This window comes from Danio rerio, chromosome 5, assembly GCF_052040795.2.
Source record: "Danio rerio strain M-AB ecotype USA chromosome 5, GRCz13ab, whole genome shotgun sequence".
Taxonomy (NCBI): Eukaryota; Metazoa; Chordata; class Actinopteri; order Cypriniformes; family Danionidae; genus Danio; species Danio rerio.
This window is the reverse complement of record NC_141025.1, coordinates 61055866-61069068: the sequence shown is the minus strand read 5'-3', so window position 1 is coordinate 61069068 and position 13203 is coordinate 61055866. Positions and strand designations below refer to the sequence as shown.

Here is a 13203-nt window from a genome sequence, read left to right as displayed (position 1 = left end):
ATTAATATAACGCATTTTGATTCTGCACGAACCTGCAAGAGCCAAGAGCAACAGTTTGCAGACACGACTGATTTGCTTTGCTTTCAGCCTGAGAAAAAGATGAGATGAAAACTGGGGAAGGTGTTTTTCTAATGTGTAAAGCATGGGAAGTTTCTTCACATTACTTTATTAACAAGATTTAGTTCCTTTTAAAACAGCAATTGAGCATCATAAAAAATACGCTGAGTGCAAATGTATGTGCAAACTGTTAATAAACAGGTGAAAAGAAAGCATAAGTGGCATTGCAGCTACCAATATGTTGAAGTTTTTTTTTTGAACATGTCTGAACTTGCTTTAAGCATCAAGGCACATTTTAGTAGAGACTCTGTGGGTTCTAATTTCCAATGCACATTCGGAATACAAAAGAGTTTCAAGGCCGCTCATACAAAGTGAGTGATATCAGCATTAACTTAAAAATCATAATTAATTCAACTTAATTTCCCTTCTTTTAAGAAATAAAAAAAACCTTCAACTGTTCTTTATAACTTGATTACACAGCTAATTATGTGGTCAAAAAATAAAGCAAATGTATAATCTTAAAAACTGCATTTTTTAAAGATATGAGTTCATCTTTTTGAAAATGTGCAATATGACTTTTCATCATCCTACAATTTTGAAAAAGCCTCACTAATAAGATTTCAGACTTGGGAAGTTGAAGTGAACAAATATTTCAAACTGTTTCTTACACAAAAATTTTTTTTTCAGTTTATTCATGACAATTTGCTTTTGTATAATGCTATTGTTAGTAGCAGTATTATTTATTATATGCATATTTTTGTTTGTTTTATAAAAAAAATACGGAGCATAGCATGTGTATTTGAAAATACGTTTTTTGAACACAGTATATTATTATTGTTCATTTATTTGTTTGTTAGAAATTAGAACTGAATTTAGGAATAGTTTTGAAACAAATCTTTGCGCTTAACAAACAAAATTAATTGTGTAGGCTAATGGATATCTGTGCATACAACACATTTCCCTATCCACAAGAGTGAAAGTAAAAGTAAAGAATGAGGCTCATCTCTCATTCTCGCACTGTAGATGCTCTGTTGAACTGTTTTCTCGCTAGTGAAGCATTCAGTTTTTCCATTTACAAAGTCCGCCATGTAAATAGAAAATGTATCATAGTGCAACGCAACTGACTCTTAAAGAGAATGGGAGATGAGACTCTGATTGGTTTGTTCTCAAAACTCACCTATAAATCATTAAGAGAATAAGTTCAACCCTGTAAGATCATGCGCTATGGTGCAAAGCAGATTTTTCCTTCCTTAAAATAGCAAAAGTTGATTCTAACACACCGTTAATGCCTTAAAGCCCAAGATTAAACTTAATTAATCTTGAATTTAGATTGCATAAATCATATTTGTATGTAAAGATTCATACATTCATTTTCCTTCAGCTTACATGCACCTGTTGCAATGCGGCGCTAGGCATTGTTGTCTGCTAGTTTAAGTTTAGCGCAAGAGTTATTTTGACGTTTTGCAGCACACTGTTTAAATATCAAATGCTTTATTTTTAAAAAAAGCTCATTAACATGCTTTTGCGCCCTGCGCTTTGGAGTTTGCTCATAGATCGTCAATATAGAGCCCTTAGTCTGTATTTCAGAGGTCACCACTGTGGAACGAACCAACTATTGCAGCATATGTTTTACGCAGCAGACGCCCTTCCAGACCCAACTCAGTTTTGGGAAACAACCATACACTCTTGCGTTTACACACAAACTCTATAGCCTTTTTAGTTTATTCAGTTCCCCTATAGTGCATGTGTTTGAACTGTGGGGAAAACCGAGGCACCCAGAAGAAACCTATGCCAGCATGGGGAGAACAAGCAAGCTCCACACAGAAATGCCAACTGACCCAGCCAGGGCTCAAACCAGCGACCTTCTTGATGTGAGACTACAGTGCTAACCACTGAAACACCATGCTGCCCTGTATGGAAAGATATTATTTACCTGTTAAGTCGTGACGTATTAGTGACGTATGAAATACTGTTTCTGGGTCAAAGCCGCTACTCATTTCAATTGAAAAAATATTTGTTTATGACCACTTTTTTGACCTATTACACATTAAAGTGAATGTTACATAAAATCATGGCATACACAACAGTCTGTGGACTTGCTGCATACACAGACACCAATATTTTAAGAGTTTATATAAATTTTGTCACTTTCTGGCCATCGGTTATAAGGCATGGATATATATTCATTCATTCATTCATTTTCTTTTCAGCTTAGTCCCTTTATTAATCCGGGGTTGCCACAGCGGAATGAACTTATCCAGCACATGTTTTACGCAACGGATGTCCTTCCAGCTGCAACCCATCTTTGGACTGTGGGGGAAACTGGAGCACCCAGAGGAAACCCACGGGAACGAGGGGAGAACATGAAACGCTAACTGACCCAGCCTAGGCTCGAACCAGCAACCTTTTTACTATGAAGCAAGAGCACAACCTACTGTGTCAACGCGTCATTGTGATTGTGATTTTCGAAAGTATTACATAGCTTCGTAAACATTTGTTATTACTATTTGTTGAATCTCCCCATGCAGTTTGATGTGACACTTGGACACGGAAGCAACTTTTGCATGATGTCACACTTAACAAGCGGATTCCTAAAATCTTCTTTTATTGTTAATGCATACATTTACATTTTTCCCTATTTGTAAACTATTCTTTAAATACCCAAAACAACAATTCAGGCAGGATCCTTGCTCAAAGTCTGTGAAAATTAAATTGTTTATTTATTTAGTGGTATTCTTGAAAGCCTAAAAGGAGTATAAAGATATTCGCTAATACAGTATACTATAAATATAAAAAAAATCATAACTAATTAATGGGTAGCAGAACTTCTACTAATGTTAATAAATAGAACACATTCAAATCATTATGTTTTACAACCCTGAAGCTTCGAGCACAGTATGGGATCACAGTGATGTAATTACCATAAACTGTTTATAGCCTATAGGTCTGTCTGAATGCTCAGCTAAAGTGGCGGCACAGTGAATGTTGTTCTGCTAGAATTACAGTAGCTTTGTGAACTACAGTAAACTTCTCTCAATATTGCATAATCCAGTGTATTGGTACAGGTGAAACTGCAAAACAAAGCAGTGGAACATCAGGACAAATTGTTCCAGTGCTCTTTGGTCATAAAAAGCAGTCAAAGGTCTAGGGTTAGTTGCATGTAATTATGCCTTATTATTATTATTATTATTATTATTATTATTATTATTATTATACTGCATAAAATGTAACAAGGACATCTTAAAATAAAGTGTTACCAGAATTTGTTAATTTTTAAAAATTCTATTTATTCTAAGTATGCTAAAAATTCTAAGTATGTCAAAGTGTACTTTTTCACGTTGGTACACAGTGATAAATTCTGACACTCATTTACCAGTTTTAACGTATATTTTGCACAACCAATTATCAGGAGTGGAAATATGCTGTCTTTACCTCTCCTGCTCATGTTCAGCAGGGTTAGAGATTTTTTAGCAATGCAGCAATGCATAGTGTCCATGAATTACCCATTCGTAAAACACTGTATAAAGCTAGTTTGCATGGGAGAATGCCGAGGAGGAAACCACAGCTATCCAAACAGAACATCCAGATGGCTACTGTAAGAAAGTGATACACGATTAAACAAAATAGGCTCATTTTTAAAATGTTTGTAAAACAAAAATACTAAAATAAACACTGTATATCCGAAAAAATAAATAAAAAGAAAGTTGAGAGAGAGACAGAGAGAGAGAGAGAGAGAAAAAGAGAGAGAGAGAGAGAGAGAGAGAGAGAGAGAGAGATATTAACAGGCATGTAGAAGCCATTTTGTTCATGTTGGATAAAATACTACCGTGTAATTTAAACTTATTATACAGAAATGTTACTCAGCACATTTTTTTAATTGTATGGCCAGATTCATGGGGAGATTTTAATTCTTACATTTTTAATTCAGAAATTCACATCCATAAGCTTTGTGATCAATTTGTATTCATTTACATTGTATTGTCTGTTGCCTGCTATCTTTTTACTGAGAATGTTGGATAAAATCAGTCTCTAGCACAGAGTGCTTTGGATGGTAGTCTATACTTGCACCAGGGGATTTCTGCAAGTTAACCTCCCCCATGATCAGGCCACCCACATTCTCAGTCATGTGCCTGGGATTGACTGTTCTATAAGAGTCCAGTGTACTCCATATTGAATCCTGACTGACATGGAATAATGGAGCACAGGAAATGGCCCCTGCTTTGAATATAACCACTAAACTTATCTTGGTGCTTTATATTTATCCATGACATCTTGGATGACATCTTGAAAAGGAAGTTTAATTTCTTAGACTATTCAGAGAATGAAAATTAATCATCACAATCATCATCTGTATGACTACAATCTTATTAACAATCTTATTTTTTTATATTATATAATATTATATTATATTATATTATATTATATTATATATTTTTTATTCTTTACTCTTTGTGAAACGTTTGCTAAAAAGATAATTGTTATGCTGCACAACATCTTTAAAACAATATTTACATAAAAAAAGTTATTGTGTAAATGTGATATTTAAAAACACCATTGTTTCCCTTTAGGTAGGATATTGCTTAGGTCAGGAACATGTTTAATGGTGTGATGTTGATGATTAAGGGATTGGACTACTTTCAACGGTGTAACTACAGATGCGTTAATAGGAATTAAATACAGCTGTAATTATAAATATAAACAGGCATCTACACAAATACTGCATTATATCAAATAATATATTAGAACATTGTATTTTGCATATTGTATTAGAACTATGCATGAAATCAAGACTTTTCTTAAGAAGTATTTGTCGTTTTCTTAAAACAAAGTTGCAATCAGTGATTGAACTTAATCTGTTCACAGACACAGCATATGGTATATTAAGTTTTATTGCACTTTATTTTCGTTTCTTTATTATTATTTTCTTTATTTATTATTATATTACAGGAAAATGTGACTAAATTAAGATGAATATGCCCTAGTATGATTTTTTTTTTTTTTTTTTTTTTTTTGCAATATCACTGCTTTGCAGCATCCTAAGTGCACAGTGATACACTGAGGACATTCTCTGCCTTATTCTGAGAAGGCTAAGTGTTCCGGTACTGAGAAACAGGGTGACTGTGAAAGTCAGCTTGATTTAATTAGGCAAACGGAACAGTGAATTACAGAGAAAATGTTGCATGACACACATTTATGCTTACAATCTGTCTTTATCCACTATAGAAAGAAACCAAATACAGTTTGGGGGAAAATAAACAATTACAAAATTCTCAAACATGTGGAATGGCTTTTTGATAAAATGTGCTAAAACTTTACAATTGTAACAAGTATTAAAGCATTTAAGTTTGCATGCCCAATTTATTTATATCAAGAGCATAAACATACCATAACATTAATTTCACATGAACTTTCTACCATTTCTGATAATCTACACTGTTAACAAATTCCTGTAGAATCTACAGTAACATACTGGCAGCAGTTCACAAATAATTGTAAATCAATTACAGCAAACGTACTGTGTTTACATTTTTCAGCACCATTAATCTTGCGGTATATGTATTTACAGAATGGTATATTACTTCACTGTAAAATATAGAGTCATTTTCACAAATGGGGCGACACAATGGCGCAGTAGGTAGTGCTGTCGTCTCACAGCAAGAAGGTTGCTGGTTTGAGCCTCAGCTGGGTCAGTTGGCGCTTCTGTGTGGAGTTTGCATGTTTTCCCCGTGTTTGTGTGGGTTTCCTGTGGGTGCTCCGGTTGACCCCAAAGTCCAAAAACATGAGGTACAGGAGAATTGGGTAAGCCAAATTGTCCGTAGTGTATGAGTGTGAATGAGTGTGTATGAATGTTTCCCAGAGATGGGTTGCAGCTGCAAGGGCAACCGCTGCTAAAATTATGAAAATATGCTGGATCAGTTGGCGGTTCATTTCGCTGTTGCGACCCCAGAGTAATAAAGAAACTAAGCTGAAAAGAAAATGAATGAATGAATGAATTAATGAATTTTCTCAAAGCAAGTTTAAAATACAGTAACATACTGCATAAATGTCTTCAACAAAATACAGTACATATTATTACAGTTAAATATTGTGCAATTTATAACAATCATTAACAGTGTATGGTTCTCATCTGATTTTTATTCCCAACCTAGATTTTGCATTGACCATCATCAATTGGAAATCTAATTGACCATACATGGAAAATTTAAAAAGCCTTCCGGAAAACTTCTATTAAAGTGGTGGTCTGATTGTGTCTTCAATTTCATGAGGTTGCTTTAACAGCATTTATAGTATAGTATAGTATAGTATAGTATAGTATAGTATAGTATAGTATAGTATAGTATAGTATTGTATTGTATAGTATAGTATAGTATAGTATAGTATAGTACAGTAAAGTATAGCCTATAGTAGTTTATTGTCAGAAACTGTTGTTCAACTGTAAAATGAGAGGAAAAGACATTTCATCTTAAGTGTCATGAGAGGCAGCAGCTGTGCACTGAGCACCTGTATATCCAAATTGATTTGATCATTGGTCAAGGCAGTGAGTATAGAATGGCAGGGCACTTTAACCAAAATTTGCAGGGTGATTAACAGAAATCCACATAAGCTAACTTGCATGTAGTCAATCCAATCCCACAATTATACAAGAAAATGTTTTAGCTTCAAAATTTTACATTCAGTTTAGTGAGTTACTTGATTTTATTAAATTTATTAATAGGTAACTTTGTGTGAAATGAAAATTGTTAATGTAAGTTGTTAATAATTTTCGTCAATAATCTATCAATATCAAACATTTCTTTTGTTTAAACACACAAACACTTGCTCTATACTAAAGAGAGGCCGTTTTCCAGTTGGTTTCTGTGATGCAAGGAGGAGAACAACCCAGGATTCTTTTGAGATGTGGGGGAATAGGAAAGGGATAGTTCACCCAAAATGTAACATTACTCACTGTTTACTCACCCTCAATTGGTGTCTATATGGGTTTTTTTATGTTGAACACTTTTTCAATTGCCAACTAATCCAGCATATGTTTTGTGCAGTGCATACACTTTCCAGCAGCAACCCAACACTGGGAAATCTGAAAACCTGTAACTGTGGAGCTCCATAGTAGGAAATGCAATGGAATTTGATGGATATAGAGACCCAGATAGCAGGCAGTAATCGGCCCGAGCTCGGCTGCCCCCCGGCGCCTCCGGCTCCGACTCGGCATCGGCGAGTGTTATCCGGGCCGAGTGCGGCCCGCAGCTCGCTCGCGCACATGCGGTTGTGATGCGGCTGTAAAGCACTGGCCCGATTCCGGTCAACCATATCCTGGCCGCTTCTTGCAAGGACTCGGCTGATGGCAACCGATTAAGTTCTTATTTTATCTAGTAATCTGTTAGCTCCACGTTTAATGATAATTTGAGAAAATGTTCATGGTACGATAGCAAAAAAAAAAAAAAAAAAAAAAATATTTAGTGTGGATGGTCGCAATGTTTAGACGCAAACAAAACAATATTATTTATAAATAGATTATACATGTCATCTAGAGAAAAACTATGTAAAATTCGCTTATTTTTGAGATAGCACGCTCCTGTGCTGACTGTTTTTTTTTAAAGCAGAAGTTGGTTTCATAATAAACACATGCGTTACTAAACTCCTGATCCAAACTCCAATCCAGACGGTGGCGGTAATGCTCCAAAAAGCTGGTTGTCAACCACCATGGCACAAAGATCACAAGAAGAAAAAGTTTGGTTTTTCAAACATTTCACGTGGGCTGTTTCTCAATATGCGTTCTTCAGCGGTCTTGCGTCCTCGTGTTCTCGTGAAACGTCATCATCGGCTGCCTAAGTTCAGTTCCAATACTCAAGACCGCAAGTACGGAGGACGCGTGAAACTTCCCGGATGTGTTCTTGATATCGAGGACGCACCGATGCAGACTTCAACAGCGAGCTCGCTCTGGAAGTCCCAGAAGTCATTGCGACTGGAGGTGGAAAGCGCAGCATTTTATTTAGATTTATTATTAAAGTTCAGAGATATCACTTATTTACCTCAGGAGTTTCCCTAAATGAAACGGTGAAGGTAAACATTAACATGAACATCTTAATAAAGGAATAAACACATTAATTGTGTTTGTTTGATGAAATTCGTATTAAAATTTGTTTTATTTATAATGTGCAGAGTATATTTATAATGTTTTTATGCAAAGTATATATTTTGAAGAGGGGGGAAACAATAAATCGTTGTATGAAGGCTGTAATGTTTAATTAATTTCCATTTAAAACGCGTAAAGGTCACATGACCATCAGGAAGAACGCAGCATCCCATTTCTCAAAGGACGCGTTCTCTGCCCTCCCGGTCTCCTGAGTTCGTTCTTCCGAGGACAGCTGGCAAGACCGCACTCTACAAGAACGCAAGTCCATTCTCTGCGTTCTTGGAATTGAGAAACAGCCGTGGATTCCGGTCAGAAAGGTAAGCTTTTTACTGCTTGTGTTCTGTAAAATTAGCGAATTTAGAGCTTAAAACATTTCCACTGTGTTTGGTTGTAACAGCGTTTAGTAATTTAAAACAGTTTGATACGAAATGTAACTTGCTTTAAGAAACACGACTGGAGCTAATGTATGCTAACGCTAACAGTTACAAACACGTCTGAAAGTTCCTTTTCCTTTTACACAATGTTAGATTGTAACGTGTGTAGTAACTGAAAACTATTTTAATTATTTTAAAGAAACATGAAACGAATTTGTGTGTATGCTAACTTTGCGTTAAAGAAAGTTTCTGTAGACGAATCCATTAACTAACTTGGCAAAACGTGTTTTTTTCCTGATTTAACATTATAAAGTACCGTGGATGTTGAAAAAAAATCATTGTACAGGCGTATACTTATCCAACAGTATTAATTCTGTGATTATGTGTAAATAAAAACTAATCGTTTTGGATTAATAAAATATTGTTTATCTTGTTTATGCAGTTAGTCACGAAAATGATGGAAACTCGACTGTTTACTATTCTCTTTAAATTATCCAAGAGAAATATATTACTATGCATTTTAATTCATATGTGTTAGCCTCTGTGAATCAATTATATCTTTTGTTCAAGCTGTAATGGTCAGTTAATGTAAAACTGAACGTCTTAAAGCAGATTTTGATGTTTTTTTTATTTTTTTATGTTATTGACAGTGATAAATTCTGATTTAAATGAATGGGTAACAATATTTGTTGGTTAAGTCTTATTGTTCTTGTTTAACAAAGGTTAGTGAGATCATTTTGCAGCACATCACGACCAAAGCAGTCAATGGCACACTCTTTTGAACGTGAATAGGCATGTTATAGTTGTGTGCTAAAAGTCCATAAGCTGTAAACTGCTGATACATTTTCAACATAGATTGAGCTTTTCAGACATTACATTACTAATTGCTTCACAAACAGCTGAAATGGTTTATTGTTATTGGCTATCATCATCAAACATTTTTCACAATGGTAGGTTAATCTTCATGGGTACAGAATAATGCATGTGCTTGACCATCTTACAAATCTATGTCTCAGATTCATAAGGCTGTCACTCTGCATGAATCTCCGAATAAATCTTGTGCAACCTTCTGTGTACTGATTATTTACACTATAACATTATATGCATTATATGTATTATATGCATTAATTAACTTTGATAGTATTTCAGGATTTGAACTTTTCTTTACGGGAGGTTAACAACAATGCGATGTTTTATTATAGATGCATATGAGGAAGCTCAACTCAAACATCCACACGCAACTGTGATTTCTGACTGGTAGACAGATGAGGACGATGACTGTCATACATCTAAAGACAGAACAGGTTTGTTTGCAGTTATTTTAAACACATACTGTCAACATTATGTCATTGATCTATTACAACCTGTGAGTTTTGCCCTGGCTCTATACTAAAGTGATGTTTTGTTTTGTAAATTTATCTGATCAAGGGACAGTATAGACACATCTATACCATGATGAAGAAAAATTACTTGGAACAAAGAGGCTGGATAAAAGGCAGGTATGAAGATTTCAGAAATCAATGCAGCACCACAAGTACCATCAATGACTATGGCAGAAATCTTAAGACCACCATCAAGATGCACAGATACTGTACATTCCAGTACACCAGGCGTGTCCAAACTACGGCCCGCGGGCCGTTTTTATAAATATCAATAGAATCTGGCCCGCTATACAAAAATGAACGTAATAAAATAAATAACCACCGGGTGTCGCTATTACATGCATTCAATTAAGCAGCAGTTCTTGTTATGGTCTGTCTGTCTGTCTGTCTGTCTGTCTGTGTCTGTCTGTCTGTCTGTCTGTCTATCTATCTATCTACACACAGTTGAAGTCTGAATTATTAGCCCCTCATTGATTTATTTCTTCTTTTTTAAATATTTCCCAAATGATGTTTAACAGAGCAAGAACATTTTTACAGTATGTCTGATAATATTTTTTCTTTTGGAGAAAGACTTATGTTTTATTTCGGCTAGAATAAAAAGCGGTTGAATTTTTTTTATGAACCATTTTAAGGTCAAAATTATTAGCCCCTTAAGTCTTCAGAACAAACCATTGTTATAAAATAACTTGCCTAATTACCTTAACTTGACTAGTTAACTTGATTAACCTAGTTAAGCCTTTATATGTCACTTTAAGCTGTATAGAAGTGTCTTAAAAATATCTAGTCAAATATTATTTACTGTCATCATGGCAAAGATAAAATAAATCAGTTACTAAAACTAATATGTTTAGAAATGTGTGGAAAAAAATGTTTAACTCTCCGTTAAACAGAAATTGGGGAAAAAATAAACGGTGGCTAATAATTTAGGGGGGCTAACAATTCTGACTTCAACTGTATGTATGTGTGTATATATATATATATATATATATATATATATATATATATATATATATATATATATATATATATATATATATATATATATATATATATATATATATATATATATATATATATATATTTATATACACGTGTCTGTGTGATGTATGTAAAATTTGGCCCGCGACAACGTTTGTTTTTTTGCATCTGGCCCTCGGCCCAAAAAGTTTGGACACTCCTGCAGTACACCTATGAACATTTACAATCTTTGTTCTAGTGCAGTTTGAGATCAAGACAGAACTTATTGCATCTCGTGATGTCTTTGTAAGAATTGAAGACATCACTCAATTTGTTAAGGTTTAATGCAGTTGGAAAGTAAAGATCAACTAGAGAATATCAGCAGTGTCTAACCCACTGTTGTATTTACAGAAGTTGTATGAGAATAAGCTACAGGTTGATTTATACTAATGTTATTTTTCTTTTTTAGCACGACTGACTGAAGTTTTAAAATCATGCAACGTCATAAAGCAGCAGCTGGGCCTGATTCTCACAAAACCAAAACAGACGTGATGAAATTCCAGATGTAAACACATTTGACCTTCCTTTGGCCAATTTGATTTGGAAAAGCTTGAAAATCAACTAAAGGAGCAGCCCGAACAAATGAAGAAACTGGTAAGTTCAAGCTCTTGCTAATTTCAAAGTGTTTTAAGTTTATTTGTTTTTTTTATAGTTTTGTTTTTTTTTGCTTCGTAGGTAGCCTACTTTTTTCCTATTTTTTTCTTTTTTTTTTACATTAGTACTTGTTCACTACTAATTATCTGTTTATCTTTTAATCACAGATGGAGTGAGGACAAATGTCCATACCACACCACTGATAAAGAAGTGGAAAAATGCATTACAAGGTAGCTACAACTTGCCCCTGACAGGGATGGAGGAAGAAAGAAGAGAAAGCTAATGTGTCAAATGTCTACATCACTATTTTGTTTTATTTTTTAAACAACATTTTAAGTGTATTAGGATGTTCCCTGATACTTGAACAATTTGTTTCTTTCATTTGCATTTATATATGTATATGTATATATATATGTGTGTGTGTGTATTTATGTATGGTATGTATGTATGTATGTATGTGTGTGGGCCAAATTCTGAAGAAACATCTTGATACATTTTTAATAAACGTAATACAAATAAAATTATAAATATAAAATTGCACAAGACGTGTATATATATGAAATGTATAATCATCTCACTCATGTCTTGCTGTTTGTGCAATTGCTTTTGTTCAAGTTTATTTAAAAAAAAAAGTTTGACTTTATACTTCTGCAATTATATATATATATATATATATATATATATATATATATATTTGTTTGTTTGTTTGTTTATTATTATTTTAATGTTTTATTAAAAAATGTTTCAAGATGTTTCTTCAGAATTCTGCAGTACTTTTTACAAGTTTGACTTGTACTATTTTACGGATTGTCATTGGTATTTTTAAGATGTTTCTTGCTATATCTTAAATTGGTTTCTATATTTAGGTTTATATAAAATTTAGCTGTTTTTTACAAATTTTTAATTCAAGTCTATTGGGAAAACAGGGTTGTTTAAAAAAACATATGTGTTTGTGTGTAATTTTTAGATTTTTTGTTTAAATCTTTCTGTGTGTCTTTATTGTGTTGTTTTTATATTGATATTCTTGTGCACTTCAAAATTATTTATAAAATTTTAGTTCTATTTTTTTCATGCAATCAATAAACGTTTAACATTTATTTATTTTGTCATTTGTCTGATTATTTTCATTACAGAATATGTATGCAGTTTGCACTTTATTCAAAGGTTAAACGCAGTGCTTACACTTTGTGTTTACATTATAGCCTGTGTTTGCTGTTATATAAATTCAAATGGTTGTAATACCATATATCAAGTACCAATGTAATACCAAAAGGTTTTATAAGGTGTATAAATACGGAGTCGCGCCAGCTCCGGGCCGCAGCGCACATTACCCTCGCGCCGATTCCGGCGCGGATGCGCAGCGTCGGCTCGCTTACGGCCGCCGCATCTGGCCCGCTTGATTCGGGCCGGAATCCACAGGCATCCGGCCCGAGTCCGGCAGCCGAAGTTGGGCCGAGGGGTTAGTCTCCGGCAGGCGACAATCTAGCCGGAACTGGCCCGAGTGTATTTTGCTATCTGGGGAGGTTTGCAAAAAAAAATTAAATCTCTTAATATTTTGTTTAATAGAAGAAAGAAACTAAATGTTTGAAAAAAGTATGAGCTTAAGATTAAGGGGACAGGTTAAGGGGTTGCGGCCCATTTGGGGTTT

At 34.3% G+C, this 13203-nt stretch overlaps 2 long non-coding RNA genes across 8 annotated transcripts; one reads left to right on the top strand and one right to left on the bottom strand.

Annotated features, from left to right (window-relative positions):
* Positions 1-5247: 5247 nt before the first annotated feature.
* LOC141385622 (uncharacterized) lies at positions 5248-8003 on the bottom strand. Its single transcript, XR_015491842.1, has 2 exons — positions 7015-8003; positions 5248-6022 (listed from the first exon to the last, which is right to left on the bottom strand). It is a non-coding gene; the product is annotated as an uncharacterized LOC141385622 (long non-coding RNA).
* Positions 7753-12652, top strand: LOC141385619 (uncharacterized). Of its 7 annotated transcripts, none has more exons than XR_015491832.1 (7): positions 7753-8115; positions 8327-8505; positions 9765-9866; positions 9991-10057; positions 11371-11555; positions 11723-12012; positions 12305-12652. It is a non-coding gene; the product is annotated as an uncharacterized LOC141385619 (long non-coding RNA). The 7 variants fall into 7 exon arrangements; XR_015491830.1 differs by having other exon boundaries at positions 9991-10061; positions 11723-11926; XR_015491829.1 differs by having other exon boundaries at positions 9991-10061; positions 11723-12008.
* The last annotated feature ends 551 nt before the right edge of the window (positions 12653-13203 follow it).